We start from the raw sequence: 22521 nt of genomic DNA, 5'->3' as shown, positions 1-22521 counted from the left end.
CTTGCTAGAGACTAAAGGCAAAATGCTTCCTCAGAGCTTATGTTCTTGAAAGGGAGGCAGATAACTGAACAAACATGTATGGTAAAATAAGAAGGTACGTGAGAGGGTTGGAAAAGGTGTTTTGTGTTTTTAAGTTTCCAGTGCATTAAGAAATGAAAAAAATGTCAACACAGGTTTTTAAAAGTGTGGCACATTTTAAATGTTTATATTTAACACAGTTATAGGATGAGTGTCATCTTTTCATCTTGTCAGCGTCTCTCTGGCAGAGAACCTTATCTGGAGATGTCAGAAGTCCAAATTTGAAGACTTCATAAGAGTGAGGTGGAGAAAGTTGGCTCTCGTGTCCTAAGAAGGTTCTGACACTAGTAAATACTAAATATTTGCTGAAAGAATATTTGCTTAGTCAACTAAGTCATTATAAGTAGGTTTTATTTCTCATTAGCATTTTGCTTTAGCCACTAAATAATTATGTAAATACATGATTAAAAATTCAACAACAAAATTCAAGCCACTGTCACATAATCCAATGGGAAAAGAAGAGGAGTAAAACTAGACTGGGTGTGAGTTGATCATTGTTAAAATTAAATGAATAGGGCTATGGACGTTCGTTCTATTGTTCTCTTGATTTTGGTATATACTTGCAATTTTTCCTCATAAAGTTAAATTTAAAATTTAATAAAGTTAATAAAGTTAAATTTCACTGACTAGAGGAAACTGTCTGTCTTGGTTGGGGAGAACACACACTTTATCACCTGTCTCAACAATATGGTGACCTTTCAAATCTACGACCAGATTAAAATGGCTTTAGCTAGTTTCAAAAACCAAGTCAGCTCCTTCAAGAAGAAACCCCACCAGCATTAAACTGACCTTTTATTGTAGTTATTGTTGCTGCTGCTAGAAATGCCCTTACCATGTCTACAACCTATCTGTTAAGAACAGGGTTTCCCCTCTCTGATCTAATCTCTGACCTACCTAAGGTCTGTCTTTCACAGGGCATGTTCTCAATGGCTGCATCCCATGAGTGCCATAGGAATACATGTTGCAAAGGCAGCGACCTCAAAGGCTCTCCCCAACATGGGTTTTAGAAGAAAATGGGGAAATCTGGGTGAGAAATCTGATTTTAACTATCAAGCAGAGCCATTTTTTTCCCCTTTAAGTCCTGAAGTCATGTTGCTATTGCTACAGATGCTATGACTATTTGATAAATATCACATGTCAAATGCTTTCATCTATAGCATCACTTAGGATATTTATTTTCCTCTTGAAGTTCTGGTTATATTCAAGAAGATCCAAGAGGAAGATATTTCAGAATCCTTACCTTTCCAGGTCCCGAAGCCTGAGGCTCTCTGGCAGATCTGGCTGTCAAGAAAGAGAGAGGAAATGTGTTTTTTAGAAAAAGGAGAAATAACATGCTACGTGAGAGCTGAACAAGCAGATGAATGTTTTGTACGTGGCGGGCTGGCTGTAAGAGCAGGAAGGTCTGACAGGTTTACACTTCTGAGCCAAGAAACAGATATGTTGTTAATTCTTTTTATTTTAAGAAATATATTTGTGAAAACAGGAGTTCCTTTCTTTGTGAATACCCCTCGCCTGAAAGAAAATATGAAAACGCAAAGTTGTCTGGGGACCCCGGGGAGGCAGAGTTCTTGGTGACAGAGGCCGGTGAGATGAACAAAAACAATTTGCTCCCAGCAGGACAAAGTGGCAGAGATGGAGCATGTTCTTTATCCAGGAGTTAGGGGCAGATTGGAGTTCTATTTGTAGGTATCTAGCGCTTTAAGAGGGTATATGGACAAGTTAGTGATTATAAAAGCATCTTTAGCATCCAAAGCTTCTGTAGAGGCACCTGTATACCCAGCACTTATGATTTCTGAAGATGTTGAGCAGATTTGGCCTAACTGTGCCTACCATCCAAATATGGTGCCTATCTAAGAAAGTGCCTATGTTCAGGAGAAGCTACGCAGCACTCAGCTCAAAGGGAATACCTCTGCCTCAGGAAGTGCTTTACCATTCCTATTTTGTGGTGGCTCAGAACAAAGAAGTACCTCACATCTAACGTATGGACTAAGCCCTGGCTGGTTTGGCTCAGCAGTTAGAGCGTCAGCCCGCGGACCAATGAGTCGCGGGTTCGATTCCAGTCAAGGGCACGTACCTCAGTTGCGGTTCGCCCCCGGCCCTGGTCAGGTCGTGCGGGAGGCAACCAATCGATGTGGCTTGGCTTTATCACATCGATGTTTCTCTCTGTGTCTCTCTGTCTCCCTTTCTCCCACTCTATCTGATGATAAATAGAAAAATATCCTTGGGTGAGGAATAAAATAAATAAATAAATAAAATAAAATAAAGTACAGACTAAGGGTGAAAATCCAATTCGTATTGGGTCCTAGCAGCCAATCAAACACCAGTGTCTCTAGTGGTCTCACATTGCTGAAGACACATGCTTAAGGCGTTCTCCAGTCTCAACCCAACCAATTATAGTCCCAGATGACTTTAAGGATCATATGTTTTCAAATGAACCAAAGTTATTAGAAAACTATTATTATGATTAATGACAGCAAAAGAAAAAACAAAAAAACAAGCCAAGGGCAAAAACAACCTATTTTCAGAGAATGAACCCTAGGGAGAACAATGATTAGTGGGACTACCAAATAAGCCTGTTCAAGGGAGCTCCAGCATGCTCGTATATCATGAGCAACAGCATAAATCAGCAAAACTTCTCTGGAAAGCAGTTTGGCACCATTTATCAACATCCTCAAATCTTTTCTCAGTCATTGTCTTGGAGATGCCACACCTTGACTTTATGCAAAAATTAATAAGTAGCCCTGGCCGGTTTGGCTCAGTGGTTAAAGTGTCAGCTCGCAGACCAAAGAGTCGCGGGTTCGATTCTGGCCAAGGGCACATACCTCGGTTGCGGTTTGTCCCTAGCCCTGGTCAGGGCCCTGATGGGAGGCAGCCAATCGATGTGTCTCTCTCACATTGGTGTTTCTGTCTCTCTCTCCCTCACACTCTATCTGAAGATCAATGGAAAATAAATAAATAAGTAAAATCCAAAATGTAGACAAAGAATTATTATCATATGTTAAAAACAGCCTAAATATCAGCCCTGGCAAGTTTGGCTCAGCGGTGGAGCGTCAGCCTGTGGACCAATCAACCTCAGGTTTGATTCCGTCAAGGGCATGTACCTCGGTGTGGTTCCCCCAGCCCTGGTCGGTGTCATGCAGGAGGCAATAGTCAATGTGTCCCTCTCATGTCAATGTTTCTCTCTCTCTCCCTTTTTCTCTTTCTCTCTCCCTCCCAATATATCTGAAGATAAATAGAAAAACATTCTCAGGTGAGAATTAAAAAAAAAAAATAGCCTAGATATCAAACACAACCCATCAAATAAAACAGAGAAACTCCACATGATGGAACTTTAAAACAATGAAAACGAAAAATTTAAATGAGGAGAAACACAATGATATAAAGTTATGTGAAAGAAGAATATAAAATTTTATATATAGTATAACCTCAACTCATTTACTAATATACGTATTTACAAATACATATTTCTAACACATTTTCTATATTTTTTCATATGTAATATTCTTTTACTATATCATATATATTTTCCAGTAAATATTATACATCATCTCACTGAAATATATTTTTCTAGAAAAAAAGACTAGAAGGAGATACGTCAAAATGTAAATAGTGTATTCTTTTGTATAGAATAATAGAAGTAGCAGAAATTGTTAGATTCCCCAATATCTGCTCTCTTCTTATTCCATGCTTATAATTGAATTCTAACCTAGCACATACCACTTACATGTCAAAAATAACTACTTTTCCCAGCCTCCCTTGCTGCTAGGTGTGTGGCCATGAGTCAAAGTTCAAAGGAATGGCTGCAAAGTGATATGTACAACTTCAGAGTCATGCCTTCCCCTTCCAACTTTCTCCCTTCTTGCTGGGTATAGTGGGATCCTTATGGCAAGTCATGTGAGACCCTGAGGCAAGGGAAATATGCTAGGAATGAGGGCAGAACGTGATGTAAGAAGCCTGGGTTCCCTGATGATCTTGTGGAGAAGAGCTATCTTACCAGCCTGGACCACCCACCTCTGGATTGTTATGTGAAAAAGAAATAACTCCCAGCATTTGTCAGCCACTATGAAATCAGGTCTCTTACATGCAGTTCAACCAACAACCTAATTAATGGAAAGGGTTATTCTTATCTTTTTCTTTACAATTTAAGCATTTTCCAAATTTTCAATAATCACCATGAATTACTTTGATCATTAGAAGAAAATTTTAAGTTAAGCTCCGCTTACTGATGTTAAGAAAATTAAGATAGCACATATGCCTTCTTCCCACATAGGAGGAAAAAAATGGAATCTGTAGTCATAAGTCATTACTACATCACATGCCAGTGCACAGATGTTTTTTGGTTTTTTTTTTTTTGGTACATGCCCCGAGCGGGAACCGAACCTGAGACCCTCTGGTCCGCAGGCCAACGCTCCAATCACTGAGCCAAACTGGCCATGGCTCCAGGGCACAGATTACACACAAACCCCCCGAGTCTGTGTGACCCTTAGTCACACCCCATAGCACTTCATGTGAAACCTTTTGAAAAATAGTTTTAATCAGGGAAAGTTGTTTAAGTCTAAACAAAATCTGCTTAAGGAATACACTTAAAAAAATAAAAAACTCTTGTCAAGTATTACAGTAGTTACTTCTTATCTGTGGTTTCACTTTCCATGGTAAACCATGGTTCAACAATATTGAATGGAAAATTCCAGAAATGAATATCTCATTAGTTTTAAATTACATGCCATTTTGAGGAGTGTGATGAAATCTTGCACCATCTTGTTCTATTCTGCCTGGGATGAGAATCATCTCTTTATCCAGCATATCCGCAATGTATATGCAGCCCTCCCAGTGGTCACTCAGTAGCCTTCTCAGTTATCAAATTGATCACCATGGTAACCCAGGGCCTATGTTCAAGTAATCTTTATTTTAGTTAAAAATGGCCCGAAAACACAAGAATAGTGATGCTGGCAATTAGAATATGCCTAAAAGAAGAAGTAAAGTGCTTCCTTTAAGTGAAAAGGTATGTAAGTATAGGAAAAAACATAATACATATAAGGTCGGTCCTATCCAAGGTTCAAACATGCAATGGGATTCTTAAAAATGTATCCCACACAGCCCTGGCCGGTTTGGTTCAGTGGTTAGAGTGTCGGCCTGCAGTCCGGAGAGACCCGGGTTTGGTTCCCGCTAAGGGCACGTACCTCGGTTGCAGTTTGTCCCCGGCCCTGGTTGTGTCGTGTGGGTGGCAGCCACTCGATGTGTCCCTTTCATGTCGATGTTTCTCTCTCTCTCTCTCTCTCTCTCTCTCTCTCTCTCTCTCTCTCCTTCCTCCCACTCTATCTGAACAAAATATCGAAAAATGTCCTCGGGTGAGGATAAAAATAAATAAATAAAAAAAAATGTATCCCACACAGATATGGGGAATTAGTGTGAGGAACTACTGTATATTTAGCCATTTAAGAGGCTACAAAGACTTCTTCTTTTTTTTTTTTTTATCCTCACCTGACATGAAAGGGACACATCGAGTGGCTGCCTCGCATGACCCAACCAGGGCCAGGGACAAACTGCAACCGAGGTACGTGCCCTTAGCGGGAACCGAACCCGGGTCTCTCCAGACCGCAAGCCGATGCTCTAACCCCTGAGCCAAACTGGCCAGGGCTACAAAGACTTCTTAAACTGAACCAAGAAACATTCTTAAAAGCAGTCTTGTATGTGCACTAACTCGTACCTTTAAGGGTGTTGTTTGTTCTCCCTATAGAATCATAATAAATCACTCTTACAGCAATTCCACTGGCCCGACAACTGCTGACTGTCCATCAACAGAGTTTTTGATTTCACTTTCCCCTGGAGGGGTGACAGACTTGGCAGGGCTCACATAACCTTCCCGGTCTCCTCTGTGACCTAGGGGCCTGCATTATAGGATGACTGTCCAAGACAAAGGAGTCCCAAATACAGTAAAGATACGTGGTCTACTTAGGGGTCAGATCTGGAAGAATGGCCTCACTAAAACCAGTCTCTAACCATATTAGAATAATGCACTGAGGATCCTTTAAATCTGCAACACTGTTATGCCAGTGGCATTCTGTGCCTTTTAGAGGATCATTAAAGCCCTGTGCACCCGCATATAAGACAGTTCACCAGGTAGACCTTAGAGATTTATATGTAATAACAGATCAGATTATAAACTCTCTTTTTCCTCCTTCTTCCCAAGAGATTGCCAAATGGTCCTTTTCGCACCCATGAATCACAACACCCAGCACTAATATGGCTAACTTGTATTCAACAACAAAGGCAGGATGCCAGAGTTTCTTTACTTCCCTCCGAGGATGACTGTGCCAATATGTTCTCCAGAACACCCTATATTCTCTCCTGCAATAATTGAAGCTGATAGTCAAAGCTCTGAATTCTCAGTTTCTCTCCCCTTCTTTCCTTTATAGGAACACAAGCAAGCCAATGCCACAGGCCTAATTACCATGGCAACGACATGCTCGGTGAGAATGAGTGTGTTTGTTTTTTAAAATGACTCACAGATTGTTCCCCCAGAAGCCCCAGACACACAGGTTTCTGGCTGGTTTATAAAATCTATCCAAAGTTTTCTTGCAAATCTCTTACTCCTATTAGCATAATGGGTGTGATAGAGAGAGTTTCATCAAATCAAATATGTCCTTCTCCTTAAGGATAAGAAAAAAAAATTCATTTGGTTTCTTAACACTCCAAGATTAATCAATTTAAAACTCAAGTTAAAAATGAAATTAATTTGAGTGTGTACACTGGAGATAATTAATCTGTTCCCAATTTAAATAATTACGGTATTTCATAAGGTAGTTTTAGAGACCTAAAGGTAATAATAAGATGAAATAAAATCAGGACTAAAAAATATAAAATAAAATAGCCTAAATCGGTGGGCACATGGTTGGTCACATGTAAAGTGTTAGAAAAGAATAAATGTCTTAATGCCGAAAGCTTTTTAAACCAATGTCCAAAATAAAGACAGTTATTTTTTAAATGTAGACATGAAAGAGTCCAGACATTTGGAAGCACTGTGGACTACTTCCATTTATTTATTCAATATATATTTATCAAGACCTTCTATGTACTAAGCACCATTGTTTATAACTGGAATCTTGCAATAGGGGTGAGGGAAGACTATTTTATTACGAGAGATGGGAGCCACGGCATGGCTGAGGGCATTATCTCTTCTTGGAAAGACCCTTTGCTTCACAAGACACCATTTTGCATAAGCTCTCAGTGAGAGCGACCGTCACCTAATGACCCTATCAGACCTAGAATTCAGAGTCCGACTTAAGTGTGGCAGTTGACTCCCTCCAAAAACAAAAATATGCTAGTAATTTTGGTATGTTGATTTCCTCTGTATGAAGTGGAAATAAATTTTATTTTACAAGAAATTTAACTAGAAATTTTTATATAGATCTGTTGAACTTAAGAGTCTAAGTCTCCTGATGCTTATGTGTAATACAATATATAATATGCACACAGACACACAAAATCGTCAATAAAAAGAACTACCTCCAAATGACTACACGTTTAATGTATTGTTACCAATGATATATCTTTCTCTAGAGCTTAAAGGGATAACCTGAGTGTATCTGTCAGGATAGGCTAGGTTATACTGTGGTAACAAACAAGCCCCCTAATCTCAGTGTCTCAGTGGAGAGACCATCTCTGTGCTGTCTTCACTCTAAGACTCAGGCTTAAGAGGGGAGCCTCCCTTTCTGTGCACAGTTTCCAAGGAATGTGCTGTTACCTGGTTCTTACAAGCTTCTTCCTGAAAGTGATAAATGTCATTTCTGCTCACATTTCACTGGCCAATGCAAGCTATTAGGGCTACGTCTAATTAAAGTGGACAGAGAAGCATAAACGTATGACGAGTTGGGAAGGAAAACTGGAAATATTTATGATGAAGCACACGGATTACTGAACAAAGAGCACATGACTGAGGCTGACACTAAGTCAGGACATCGACATGTGACTTTCCCACGCACACAGGCTTCCTTAGGTGAGTCCTTACCCCAAGTTCTGAGCGCCTATTACTGATGGGCCATAATCATTTCTGCTAGAATTTGGTAAGAATCCCATGAGAATAAAAGATACTGTACTCTAGCTTGTGGTAACAGTAACAATTGTACTAATAACAGCTATACTCCGGAATAATTACTGTAAGTCAGACACTATGCTAAATAAACTAAATTAAATGCTATTTTTATTGTTTTATAGAACCTGATGTATTTTCTTCTGAAATAATTTGTTTAGAAGGTTCTTCTTTACTTAGCCTTACATCAGTTACTTTGTATTTTCTCCCAGGATTCTTTCACCATTCTACATACATAATATAATTTTCTCCTGATAACTCTGTGCAGTAGGCATTGTCATTATAACATCCCATTTTATAGACGAGGAAACAGGCATACACAGTTTAAGCAACTTGCCCAAGAAATTCCGATTCCAATGTTCTTTAATTACCGTGTTCTCCTGTGTAGGAAGCCTTAGGATATTATTTTTCTACACTCAGTATTTTGGAATTCTTTTAAGACATAATAAAAGACAAGTTGTACCTTTTTTTTTTTTGGCCTAGGATTTTTCACCTTTGCATACATTTTTATTACTTTAATTTTAAAAACCTTGGAGCTATATCAAGTTCCCCTCCCTTCCGAAGCAAAAACAAAATAATACTGTTAGTGAAATGTCTTTAATGTCTATACCTAGCAGTGTTCCTTAAGCACAACCATCATTCATGAGGTTTAAGAAAACAGCAAAGGACGAATTGGGTTCTCCAAGGAAAGCCTCTAAAATGAGAGATTTTTTTTTTTCCTGTTTAAATTTTTCACCATTTTTTTCATATGGTTCTGTGCAGATCAGATAAATACCCTTCTTAAACAGAGCTCTGTTGGCAAAGCCTAAAAATTAACTTGACTTTCCCTTTTAAAAATGCAGATACACGAGTAGGAAGCACTCAATCATTTATTACAGCGAAGTACTCCTACCGTGAATACTCAGGCTGTTATGATGAGAATGCACAGAAAGACACCTCGAGATGAGCAGTCAAAACACCGTAATGATGCCAGTTCCACTGAAATTTCCCTTTTCCCCTATTGCTGCTTCACACATGTAGCCTCTGACACAGAAGCCAAAGTGAAAGGTAGGGATCACAAAGAAAATGCAACAAGAATAGAACTGCATGTTGCCTCTGGAGATGGAAAGTGAAAACCTATTTTCAAAATAACTCATAATAAAAAAAGTCCACAGATTACTCATTCTTCTCTTACAGGTGCTGCAATCAACAAAATACATCCCTGTCGAGAAAAAACAACAAGGTGTTCCTTCAAGTCCGACAGACACCATACATAGAACCTGGGCCTCTCGAGCTCGTGTCTTGGCCCAGGATGGATTTTATTTCAATCAGATTGATTTAAATGACCGGTCGAAAAGACTCAATTTAATTATATATTTTTCCAATGCAGACATGCAGGCTGGTTGTCTAAATTAAATGCTATTTTTATTGCTTTATAGAACCTGATGTATTTTCTTCTGGAATAATTTGTTTAGAAGCTTCTTCTTTACTTAGTCTTACATCAGTCATTTTGTATTTCCTCACAGGATTCTTTCTCCAATCTACTTAGATCATCTCCACTAACCAAAACAAGTTTTTTGGGGGGTGTGTGTGTGTGTGTGTGTGTGTGTGTGTGTGTGTGTGTTTTCAAAGGGAAATGCATGGAAACACTGTTCAACTCAAAGCTGTGTGCTCCTGCTAAGTGATTTAACCTTTCCGAGTCTTGTCATTTCACTTATAAAATGGGGATAATATTAGTGGCAGACTCTGTTGACTATCTACCTGATAACCATTAACTCCTCTTCCTTGCTAATAGAATAAGTCTTTTTTCTGGGATTTGGTGACTGTGTTCCTCAGAGAGGCGATTGCTTCAGGGCCTCAGGAGGAGACTCCTACATCAGCCAGTCACATGGGCCATCTGCCCAGCCACTAGGAGATGAGCATGTGCACTGTGAGGAGAATTCTGCTGGTGACAGCTTTACCTGTAACCTTAAAAAAAAGGTTCATGAGAAGAAACTAGCCACTTCACCTTGCCTCTAGACACTGAAACCTGCCTGTAATTCTGAAATTGAGTAGCTATCTCGGCACCGTGGCGGGATGGGCAGAGGAGGGTAAGCCAGTCTGCTGAGGATGTCAGAATGGGAGGGAGGAAAGGATTCAGGTTGCTAAGAACATTGTTCACCTATGAATAACTAACTCTGGACTTACCCTCCTTTCAGGAGGTTTTGAGATAAGTTTCCTATTGTTCAAGCCATTTTGGTAGGGTGTTCTTTTACTAGCAGCCAAAGTATCATAGAAAAATACTGTTCTCATCTCACAGACTTATTTTTAAAACTAGTGGGAAACAGTAATGTGTCTAAAGTATCCAGCACACAAACAGAATGGGCAACAGATGCTAGTTCTCGACTTGATTCTTGAAACGTGTTGATCTTCACTCATTCAAACAGGAGTGAGAAGTAAGGGTAGAAGTCGCTGCTTTCTCTAGTTATTCGTGGGAGAGATAACACCAAGTACCCAAGTTTATTTTAAACAATGAGATTGGTGTTTAAGTCAGACAGCAAGCCCTGTAGTACTGATTGCAATGTAGAAAAATATAATTAAATGGAGTCATCTTCCCGACTGTGTAAATCAGTGGATCTAAGTAAAATTCAGCCCAGATCAAGTACTCAACAGAATAGCCAAGTGTTCATTTGGAGTCGGCCTCGTTGAATTGAAAATCTTCTTGCACCGATGAAAGACATATTTTATAGATTATCATATATATATGTGAAAAGGCCACATTTCCTCTGGAATTTAACCTCATCCTTATTTCAGAATCTAGCACGTTCTGCTTGGGAACCCGCTCCCCCAGATCTTCATATGGCTGACTTCTCATCATAATACAGTCTCGATTAAAATGTCACCTCCTCAGAGAGGCCTTCAGGGATTACCCAACAAAAGTAAACTCCCCAATACCATCACCGTCATACACACAACTTCTATCATTAAACCTATAGAAACAGAATTTTAACTCATCTTAGCACTTATCACTAACTGATATTTTCTTGTATTGTAATTTGTGTCTGTCACTGGGGTCCAATCCTGGCTGAATCTCATCTAATGAATCTGGGTTGAGGCTGGGGCACAGGTAGTTTTTTAAAGTAGCTCTCAGTGATTTCCAGTGTGCAGCCAGATCTAAGAACCACTGGTTTACACTGGTTTTTGTGGTTACTAGGCCTCTCCCAACATTATAGTGTAAGTTCCAAGAAAACAAAGGACTGGCCTATTTTGTTCATCCAACCTCCCCTACCCCTCAAGGACATGTGGCACATTGGAGACATTCACTTAAGATACGTGGACAGACTAAGTGTATTATGATTATGTCAGCAGTTGTCTGTTTCCCTGGAAGTTTATGAATGGGCTCCTGGACTATCTAAACCCACTCTGCATCAAAAAGCAAGTGGCTCAAAAAAATTCATTAAATAAATGAATGATAAACAAAACGCTCTCACCATATAAAAATAGATAGATAGATAGATAGATAGATAGATAGATAGATAGACAGATAGATGATGAATGAAGCATGTGTTAATGAACTAGATAGGAGTAATCCTTAACAGTGTATATGTATATTAAATCACCATGAAATACACTTTAAATATCTTATAATTTTATTAATTATACCTCAATAAAGCTGAAGCTAAAAACAAACAAAAGAAAACCCAAACTGCTCTTGTGTGCTCTAAGGAAGATAAAGATGAAACTAGGTGTGGCTTTTCTCCTCAAAGATCTTGCAAAAGAAAAAAAAAATCCGACTGCCATTACACACCCTAGAATGTGCTCATTGCTGTGATGAAAGAACAAAAGCTTTCTGGGGAGGTAGACAGTGCTGTTCACTGGGGAGGGGAGGGAAGAAACCAAGGGAGGCTTCATGGAAGAGGTAGCATTTGACCTGAACCTGACAGGATAAATGGGATTTGGCTATCTAGAGAAGACTGTGGAGGTGACACGTGCAAGGGGAAGTAGGAAAGTTATTCTAAGGAGTGGCAAGAATGCCAACAACAGACCAGCCCAGCTTGCGGTTAGATGGGCCTGGACTAAAACATGGCTCTCAGCATGGAAAAGAGTAGTGTCAAAATATATTTTCAATGACAATGCAAAGGGCTGTGCAACTGACTACAACGTGGGTTGTTGGTGAGAAAAATCGTGAAAATTAGTTTTTATAATTGAGGAACTCAAAGAATGGGTGTCATTAATGGTCATGGAATCAGGTAAGGAGCTAATTTTGAGGAATGGGGGAAGGTGATGGCCAGCACTGTTTTGGACAATGTGAGGTTCACTGTCAGGGGGTTGGATGTTCTGGGAAATTTGCCAGGAGCTTGATGTGTAAGTTTAGGGAGTAGGTGAGGGATCAGGATGGAGAATCAGTTTAGGGACTGACCCACACAGCAACAATGATTGAAGCCATAGGAAGGGATTTGATTAAGGGAGAGAAATTAAATGGCAGAATTATCAAATCTTGAGAACTCTCATATTTAGAGAGAAGGTACAGTAGTGGAGAAGTTGGGAACCTACAGAGAGGAATGAAGAGTGGCAGACTATGCCACCACAAAATTTGCTTCTTTGGCCTAAGGATTATTTTGAGCATATTATTTTGGGAAACAGCACACACAGGAGAAATTCTGAAAACAGACTAGAAGTTACCTCTTTTACAAGAAAAATTTACAATTATGAAGGAAATCTTTATTTGTAAAAGTGCCTCCCTCTCTGTACCAGGCAGAGGAGGATAAATAAATAACTAGATACTCTCCTCTATGGAGAGGCACCAACTTAAATCTGCATGAAAATCTCACTCTTACTCAGCAAGTTTTTCCTGATCACCTCCCCATAACTGGCCTCCTTCACCCACCTCACTTTTGTCATTTAGCTGAAGATGTTATTTAAGCCTGAATCTAAACCAACTCTGAGAGTTACAAAGTTTTCCCTGGGTATCTCCCTTGTATACATGAGGTATGCATGTTACTAAACGTCTCCTTTTCTCTTATTGATCTGTCTTTTGTTACAAGGTGCCCAGCTGAGAACTTGGAAGGATAGAAGAAAAATGATTTTTCCTTCCTTACAGGTTGGAGGAGAACAGGTTAGTAGAGGTTAAAAGAGTCCAGTGGAAGCTTTGCTAGCATCAGGGTTGTATAATTTTTTATTAATTGATGTGTGTAAATTAAGCATGTTTGCAGGCAAAGAGTAAAGGGCCAATAAAGAGAAGAAAACAAATACATAAGAAGGAGACAGAATTATTGTCAGAACCTAGGGCCCTAGAAAGTAGAAGGAAACGGAATGGAGCGTCCAAGCAGAGAGTGTACTCCTGAAAAAGTCCTTGAAAAAGGACTGTGTTAATTTGACCTAAGAAGGAAGGAGAAGAGCGTGAATGAAGACAGAAACCTTGAAGTGGTAAGGAGTAAGTTTGAGGTGGGCTGTCTGTCATGAGTAAGGGGGTGGGGACTTGGGTTTAATGGTTTCCATAACAAATGAACAGGGGATAGTAGAAAGTGAAAAGAAAAAAAAAGAAGAAACGGATTTTCAAAGAACAGCAACGGCTCTGCTGCTGTTGCAATGGGTCTGGAGAAGAACTCATCAATCCAGTTGCTAGAGCCTCTCCATTAGCTCTGGTTGCCAGGCACCTGGGAGCAAGGATCACGGGGTTGTCTGACCCTGACAACCAGGCTGGCAGGGTGGCAAGAGAAGGCCCAAGGAACAGGGGTCAAGTGACTGGTTTTCCATTAAGAGCTTGACTGCTTACATATATTTGCCAAGAAATAAAAGGGTTGGTTCTGTCTTATCTTAAACCTTGGTATACAGTGGTAGCACTTCTAAGAAACACATTATCACTAAATTGACCCCTCCTCTCTTTTGATGTTTAACAAAGTTCTCTAGAGATTGTCTGAACACTGACTCTCATTAAATATAACTCGTTTTCTGTAACGTGAAAGTTTTGAGAAACCACATATAGCTCTAATACGCTTACCCGAAAATCTGAATCTCATTTCCACAGGGGCGTCTTTACCTTTGAACAAATTTGAACAAAGAAACACCATCTTTACATAGGGTGTTAAATGTAAACATTGCATTCTTCTTTATAAACAAAATAATTTGGTCTTGTAAACAATTTTTTTTAAAGTGACAAAGTCTAAAGAGTTTATTATAGAAGAAAGTGAAATGGAGATCGAATTGAGAGGTGAGGAATTAATCAACGGTGCCACTTTGGACAGATCATCTAAATTCTGGGCCTATTTCCTTATCAGTCATGGAAGGGTTGATACAGGCTAGGTTGGTCCCCAAGTTATTTTCAGCTCTACCGTTCCTGATGTCTTAGGCCAAGGACTAAACCTTAACACAGCTCCGTAATTTCCTTCTTCCTTGGGCCCCCATAGAACCAGGCATGGGTCCTCATGGAACTTGGGAAATGAACAGATTTGAAAAGCAAACAAAGTCAGGGGTCATTATCTGCCACCCCCTACTCCCCAACACCCAACACACACACAGTGCATTACAAAAAGTTAACATGCAGTCACTGAGGAACCCTTCAAACCATTCAGGGTCAGTGACTACACCACAGCATGAAGCTCAGACACCAATCCTGTTCAGTAGAGTCCTCCCCGATCTTCTGGCCCAGCGTTCCCCAGCCCCATTTATACCCCACCTACCAGGATGGGGATCAGAGTGAAATGTGTCACGGAAAATTAAACACAGAACGATACTTTATTTTAGAACATGAACTTTAGATTAGAATCACATTTCATTAGTAGAAACCTGTTGTCCCAGAAATCTATTGTTCTTTAACTACCCTAGGTCTTCTCTACAGGTTAATGCTCCCCACTTAAAGGATTTGGGGGCAAACTTTAGTACCACCTCCCTTATTCTGACACTGCTACCTATCGGGCACTTTTTCCTCATCCAGCTGCGGGGCAACAGGAAAGACACTTAAGAGACAGTAGTAGCCTGATCCAGCAGGGTCCCTGGTGTGACTGTCTACATAAGGGTTGACTTTCCCTACCAGGTTCCTGACTGCACCAATTACCAGGAGCTATACAGATTTTCTTACTTTCTCCTTTTATTTTAAAAGTTACTTTTGAGAGAAGTATTGTACTTGGGCAGGAATAATACTGATGTTTGCAGAAGGTTAAATACAAATGTTATAATCATGATATTTATGACACTATGTTAAGAGATCCCATCTTTTAAAAATGTGTCTTTCAAAACAATCCAAGTGAAAAATGGGCAAAGGACTTGAATAAACATTTCTTCAAAGAATATGTAAAAATGGCCAATAAGCACATAAAGACACTCAAAATCACTAATCCTTGAGGAAATGCAAATTAAAACCACAAAGAGATATCAACTCATACTTATTAGGATGGCTACTATCAAAAACAAACAAACAGCCCCGGCTGGGTTGGCTCAGCAGTTGGAGCATCAGCCCTCAGACCAATGAGTCTCGGGTTCGATTCTGATCAAGGGCACGTACCTCAGTTGTGGTTTGTCCCCAGCCCTGGTCAGGGTTGTGCAGGAGGCAGCCAGTCGATGTGTCTCTCTCACATATCTCCCCCCCCACACACCTTTTCTTTCTCCCTTCCTCCTCTCTCCCTTCCTCCCTCCCTCCCACTCTATCTGAAGATAAACAGAAAAATATCCTCGGGTGAGGATTTAAAAAGAAAAAAAACCTCCAGAAAATAACAAGTGTTGTGGAGAAAAGGGAACCCTTGGGCACTGCTAGTGGGAATGCAAAATCATGCGGGCAGCTTCTGTGGAAAACAGTATGGTAGTTCCTCAAAAAAAAAAAAAAAAAAAATTAAACCTAGAGTTAACATGTGATCCAACAACTCTATTTGTGGGTACCCAAAAAGAAGTTAAAGCAGGGACTCAAACAGATACATGCACACCCACGTTCACAGAAGCATTGTTCACAATAACTAAAACATGGAAGCAACCCAGTGTCCATTGAATGAAGAAAGAAAATGTGGCATACACATACAATGGAACATCACCCAGCTTAACAGGAAGGGCATTCCGACACAGGATACCACGTGGATGAACCCTGAAGACAAGGGCCAAGTGACCTGAGCCAGTCACAAAAAGACCAATACTGTGTGGTTCCACCTATATAAGGTATCTAGAACAGCCAAAATCATAGAGACAAAAGCAGAGTGGTGGCTGTCGGGGGGGTGATGGGGAATTTCTGTTTAATAGGAACAGAGTTTCAGTTTGAGAAGATGAAATAGATCTGGAGATTGATGGTGGTGAGGGTTGCACAACAATATCAATATGTGTAATGCCATAGAATTATGCACTTAAAAACAGTTAAAATGGGGTGGGACCGGGGAGGAGGGGGTCAATGGGGGAAAAAGCGGGGACATCTGTAATACTTTCAACAATAAAAAAAATAATAAATAAAAAAAATAGTTAAAATGGGAAGTTTTATAATATATATATTTTACTACATAAAAAAAGTGACTAGAAACTTCGTGGTAGTGGCAAAAATCAAGCATGTGCTAACTTTTCTGTACACCACTCAGGAAGAAAAAAATGACATCTGAGTATCAACCATGTCCCAGGGACTCATATATCCACAACAAAAGTAAAAACAAAATAAAAATCGAGGAAACCTAGCCAAACAAAGCAAACAAACAAAAAACCCCACCACCTTGATTAGTAGTATTAAGCCCTCTTTCCAATGAAAAAACTAAGGTTCGTAAGTTAACATCCCAGGTCAAGTGGTAAAACCCAGCAGTAGGGGTCAAAGGCAGATCTGCCAACTCTCAAAGCCTGCTTTCCATTCAGTCCATGACGTTATTTTCTTCTACCCATGGTGGTCTCTTCGAACCGGCATTCTGCTTTGGCTATAGAACTTTCATACTTAAAAGTTGGGCTTGCCTTCAGAAGTAGGCTAAAAGTCAGTCAACCAAACACACTCACTACGTGCCTACCCTATGAGGCCCAGGGCTAGCTATGAAATAATAAGAGTCATGTTTCCTCTCAGCCATTGGCCATATGGCAGGACAAAAAAAAAAACACACACACACACACAAAAAACAAAAACACAGTCAATTAAAATTTCAGTGTTGGTCGACTCCTTCAAAAGCCACTGGTTACCCTGGGCAAAAGCATTATGTCTTTCTATATTCCATATGGACAGAATAAGTGGAAATAGCCTCATTTTACAGCGTAGGAGCATTTTCATCTTTTTTCCTAAACCTTCTACCATTATAGTTACTGATCTGCTGTTACTCTCTAATGTTGTGCCTGAAGCTGGAATTTAACAATTAAGGACATTTTTTCATGATGTGCAGGAAATAGGCACCTCTTAGTTTTCTGAACGAGAGCAGGGGGCTCTCTGGACCCTCCAGTGCCTATGGGCCAAGGTTTTATTTTCTTACTCTTGTGTGAAACACGCTGGGAAGAGGAACGCAGATTGTCTACACCCCTTACCCCGCCCCAAACAAGCAGAGCGTTGGCATTATCTAGTGAATACAGCCTGTAGATCAGTAAGTACCAGAGGGTGAGGCCACAGTCATTCATACAGCCCAGATTTCCAATTTTCTACTTTATTTAATAACAAGCAGCTTGACCAGAGAACCCCAGTTAGGGGCATTCTGGATCCCGGATCTAGGTTAGATCCCCTCTCTGGGCAGATTATCTTTACATATTTTACTGTAGAAGGCAAATGGCAAGTGGAACTGTAGAACACGTGGCATGGCTTGTTTTGCCCACAGATATGATTAAATGCAATGAATCTGTCAGAAGAGCTCCGTGGTTTCAACACCAGCAATCTCTTGCCTCTTAGCCATAGCTTAATTTAATAAGGAACCTCAGAAAAGTTGACATTTTTTTCCTTGGGTACTAAAATATTCTTCTCTCTCCAAATGTGCTGCTACACCACAAATTTTGAGAAGTCAAATCAATTTCATAATATGGCATTTAAAAAAATCCTGTAGCTCTTCACCGCTGAGGATGGTGATCAATGAGGAGGCATATACACTCTCAATGGCTTATTTAGTGTTTAAAAACCTATATTGTAAGAATGTATTAGTGTCTAAATGTGACCTTTTTATTATTTTTTTTACTCTACTATAAAAATTCTTTCTTTCCTTTGAAAATGTACTGCTTTCATTCTAATAACTCAAGAAAAACCTTTCATCAATGACCATTTATTGCTGTTTCTTTTGGAGACAAAGCTTAATTTTTAAAACCAGCTATACTAGAGTATTAAACTCTTTCTCCAACATATGATGCCAAAGGCATCCACAATCCCATTTCTTGTCCGTTAGACCTAGTTAATGCACTTTTACATATCATTCATAAATAGGAACAAGTCATGGTCACAGACTCACTAAGAGCATCCGTTGCTCAAGAAAATCAAAGAATAAAAATCTCGTTTCGATTTTATTATTTCAGTCTATCAGTGGTGTATACAGGTAAGGTAACAGCCCAGCAACACTTTTCTATTTTATCCTTCACTGAAATTAACATGCATCTTGACCTAGAGATAAATAAAATCCATATAAACATAAAATCCATGTATACCCTGGTATCTCATTCTGGGCAAGTTAAACCCGCCACACTCCTCTGAGAAAAGATGCAACTTCAGGATAAGACCTACTGGCAAATGGTAGCTGTTTCTGGGGTTTCTCTGAAAGCAGCTACACAGAGCAGAGGGAAGAAGACACCGTGTTTTAATGGTAAATACTGCCCCTCACATTTGCAATTCCACAGCCTTTGTTGTCGAACACTGAGTACAAAAGGATTTAACACCCCCCTCCCAAAGCCAAATCACAGTCATTATGCTGCAAAACAGATGTTGCCCCAATGCAATGTGTAGGAAAGATAATGCAATTAACATTTACACCACTTACACCCCCCAAACAGGACTGCGACGCTCAGATGATCAGGGCACAGCACACAGCCCAACTGATTTCAACTCAGCCCTGCTTTGCATCCAAGAGAACTATGCAAACAGCTTCTTACATTTACTGTGTTTTCTTGACCACTCACCCAAGCTAAGCATTAACAATCTTTTCAAAAAACAGCAAATGTGGTCATTCAAAAAAGCCCTTCTAAAAGAACCCATCCTAATCATTTTCCCCAATCCTGAAACAATGTCCCAATCTTCCCTTAGAAATCTGCCCTTAAAACCACAGGCGACGGTCATTTTACTGTTAAAAAGGAGGGACGAGAGAGCATTTCTTTTACCTTGGCTCCGAGGCTGGTCAGAGAAGAGGCTTTCTCCTCTCCGAGCTGGTGTGTGCAGCGAGCTCCGAGCTCCGCGCAGCCCGCCCAGCCCAGCCCAGCCCAGCCCAGCTGTAGTAGGAGCTGCCCACCGAGCGGCCGCTGTGTGTGTGTAGCAGCGGCGCCTGCAGCCCAGGGACTAGTCCCCACCCAGCTTTGTCTTCAGTCATCGTTCTTTCTACAGGAAGCAGCACATCTCCCACTTCCTCCTCTTCTGGGTAGCTGTGAGCTGCTTTCTTCTTTCCCCCTCATTCCATTTCGGGGCTCACCAGGGGGTTCGCCTTTTCCTGGGCTCCTGACTCTATCTGACTGGAAGAATCCCCTTTCCCCTTTGTTCCAAGCCCCTTCGGTACTGCCTGCTCCTTGCTTCTCCTTCTCGGTCCCTCGCCCTCACCTCCACAACCGCCTCAGCAGCTGCCTCGCCTCGCTGGCGGCCCCCTGGCCAGCACACAGGCTGCTTTCTTAGTTTGAACTTGGCTTGTTTTCATTGTTGTTGCTGCTGCTGTGGCTGTTCTTTTGCGGGGGGTCAACAGCCCCAGCCCCTGGCCAGGTTCTGGCCCTGAGACCCAGCCCCAGCCTCACTGGCTCCTTCTGACTCACTGTAGTCCCTTTCAAATGAGCTAGCTGGATGCTTACAGCGTACTCTGCAGCATTTTCTCTGTGGCCAACACTCCAGACAGCTCATTTCTCCAAGGTCCCACTACCACTGAAGTCTTGCTTAACCCACATACTCAGAAAAGAATGGCCCCGATAAGTATTCTTGTGGGGCACAGAGCTAAACCAAGTCCTACAAAGCTACCTGTAGCCAAACAGTGAACACATATGGTGGAAAAGAAGGAGGTGATCCTAAATGCTATATAGTCCCAGCCCAGAAATAGAAGCCTCCCCCCACCCCACCCCCACACAGTGAAAGGACCAGCAGAGTCCTTATCTGTCACAGTAGGAGGTGGTGCAGCATTATGGATGAGGGTTGAGACTGCAGGAAGTCTCTTCACCCATCAGGATTTGAATACAAGCTGTCGTTACTGACTGCATGAACTTGGGCAAATTATTTAATTTCAACTTGCCTCGATTTCCTCATCTGCAAAATGGAAAAGATGATAGTCACACCCCACAACAGAAATCTGAGGATTCGATGAGATGGTACACAAAAACAATGTAAACATTCCTGAAACATAGGAAGTGTTCCATACATATCAGCTCTTGTTATTTTAGAGGAAGGTGAAGCTCAGAGAAGGCAAGTGACTTTGGCGCAGTCCCCAAACCAGGACCAGTATTTGGTTTCGGGATTCCCCACAGGTGCTTCGTTCATGACTACATCCTGATGCTCTTGGTGGCAATTTATTCAGCTTGCGAGTCATTCTCCCCCAACACCAACAAGGTGTTTTACAGAAGCTACAGATTAAACACAGGCTGGGGGCTGGGGAATCCTTCTAGTGTCCAGGTTGCACTGCTAAGAAATCCTTCCTCAGGAATTAGCGCCTGGAAAGTTAATTTTCCCGAGTGACAGAGTTAATTCTCCAACTCCACTTTTTAAATCCAGTCTTGCCTTAACTGTTCCAGCAAATCAAATAAGTGTTGGAAATCTAGGGCTGATGCAGGATAACTGGATCATCAGGTAAGTCACCAGGTAAGTCTTCCTAAGCCACCTTGGGGACTACAGCACACTAGCCAAGAAGGTACAGGATTCGAGTTCTATGAAATCTTCTGAGACACTCCCAGGACACCTTTACTTCCATTTGAAGGCCCATGAACAGAGTTTCTTTATTTCTTCCTGGAAGTCTTTTACCAAAAAGGACCCTGATATCAACTTACTAACATTAGAAAATTACAAATGGATTATTGTAAGATAAAAAACGAGGACCCACTTTTGAAACACCAGCAAAAAGAGCTGTTGTAGGGGCAGAGGATTGGACACAGATGCCCACAGCCTCCTGCAACCCGATGAAAACCAGACATGAATGACCTCAAATCAGGAATCTTGGAGCCAAGCATTACCAGAAGCTTCTATACAAAAGTGTAAATATATATGATGCCGAGTCTAAGAAAAATTATTAGAACAACTATTAATGGTTGGAAAGATTAGAGAAACAAACCTTTGGCTAATTTTAGACTAGTGGATTCTGGCATTAGCTGGATTCAAACAGGTCTTTTTCATTTCTTTTGCTCCAGTCTCTCTCTCCCCTTCTCACTCTCCTCTCAACCGTCAGAGTGGTTGGAACGTACCTCTGGTCTGCATAGGAAAATCTCTCTCTGACAATAATAACATCTCTGGGAAGTTGGCCACCTTCTGCTTGGGCCTTACAAACTCTCAGTAGGTTACCCTGGCCATTGCTGGGAAGTGAAAACTAGATTTTAAGATCTTTCTCTTCCTGTCATTAACCTCACTGCTTTCAAGTGGTCCCAATAGCCTCATTTTCTGGAGAGAAAAAACATGTGGGGGTGTAGATTGGCTAGGAGAGAAGATGAATCCAGTTCAGAGCTCTTAACACAAGTGTGGTAAGCATGCATACTGTCTGCAGAGTATTTATTTCTTAGGAGATACAATTACATCTCACCGTTAACAGTTCATACCATCAGTAACTAAATATGAACCTATCCTAGATACATTTTATCAATGCATAAAACAAAAGCCTGTAAAACCTAATATTCATCAATGGCCCTGTGTGTAGGCATTGGTACCTTGTATTTCTTACATCTGGTAGAAGAGACTGGTGGTAACAAAGAGAACATCATTTTGGCCTAATCTCTCCTGCATCACTGATCTTTTTAGCTGGATGTTTGTTGGAGTTTGTTTATAGGAACATTTCCCAAATTTTATATGTATACACACACATGCACACACACACACACACACATATATAGTTTCATCCAAAGCTTGTTCCCCTGTATATACCATCATTTCATTGAATGAGGAATATAAACCAGTTGCCCGTAGCAGAAATATAAGAATAGTATCAAATGTCCAGCCAGTGTAGCTCAGTGGTTGAGCATCGACCCATGCACCAAGAGGTCGCAGGTTCGATTCTTGGTCAGGGCACATGCCCAGGTTGTGAGCCCAATCCCCAGTGTGGGGCATGTAGGAGGAGGCCAATCGATGTTCTCTCTCATCGATGTTTCTATCTCTCTCTCCCTCT

The 22521-nt window shown here is 40.8% G+C and overlaps 1 protein-coding gene across 3 annotated transcripts in view; it reads right to left on the bottom strand.

Moving 5' to 3' along the window:
• Positions 1 to 19480, bottom strand: part of GNG2 (G protein subunit gamma 2) — a 111679-nt gene extending 92199 nt beyond the window's left edge. Inside the window, exons 1-2 of one of the 3 annotated variants that reach the window (XM_036261363.1) lie at positions 19349 to 19480; positions 1319 to 1355 (exon numbers count right to left, since the gene is read on the bottom strand). The gene's annotated coding sequence lies outside the window, so the exon portion shown is untranslated. Of the gene's footprint in view, positions 1 to 1318; positions 1360 to 19348 lie in introns of all 3 variants that reach the window. The other 2 variants (XM_036261344.1, XM_036261355.1) reach the window with 2 other exon arrangements.
• Between the last annotated feature and the right edge of the window lie 3041 nt (positions 19481 to 22521).

Source organism: Molossus molossus, unplaced genomic scaffold, assembly GCF_014108415.1.
Source record: "Molossus molossus isolate mMolMol1 unplaced genomic scaffold, mMolMol1.p scaffold_m16_p_1, whole genome shotgun sequence".
In the NCBI taxonomy this organism is placed as follows: domain Eukaryota; kingdom Metazoa; phylum Chordata; class Mammalia; order Chiroptera; family Molossidae; genus Molossus; species Molossus molossus.
Note: the sequence above shows the minus strand (reverse complement) of the source record. Positions and strands in the feature narration are given on the sequence as shown.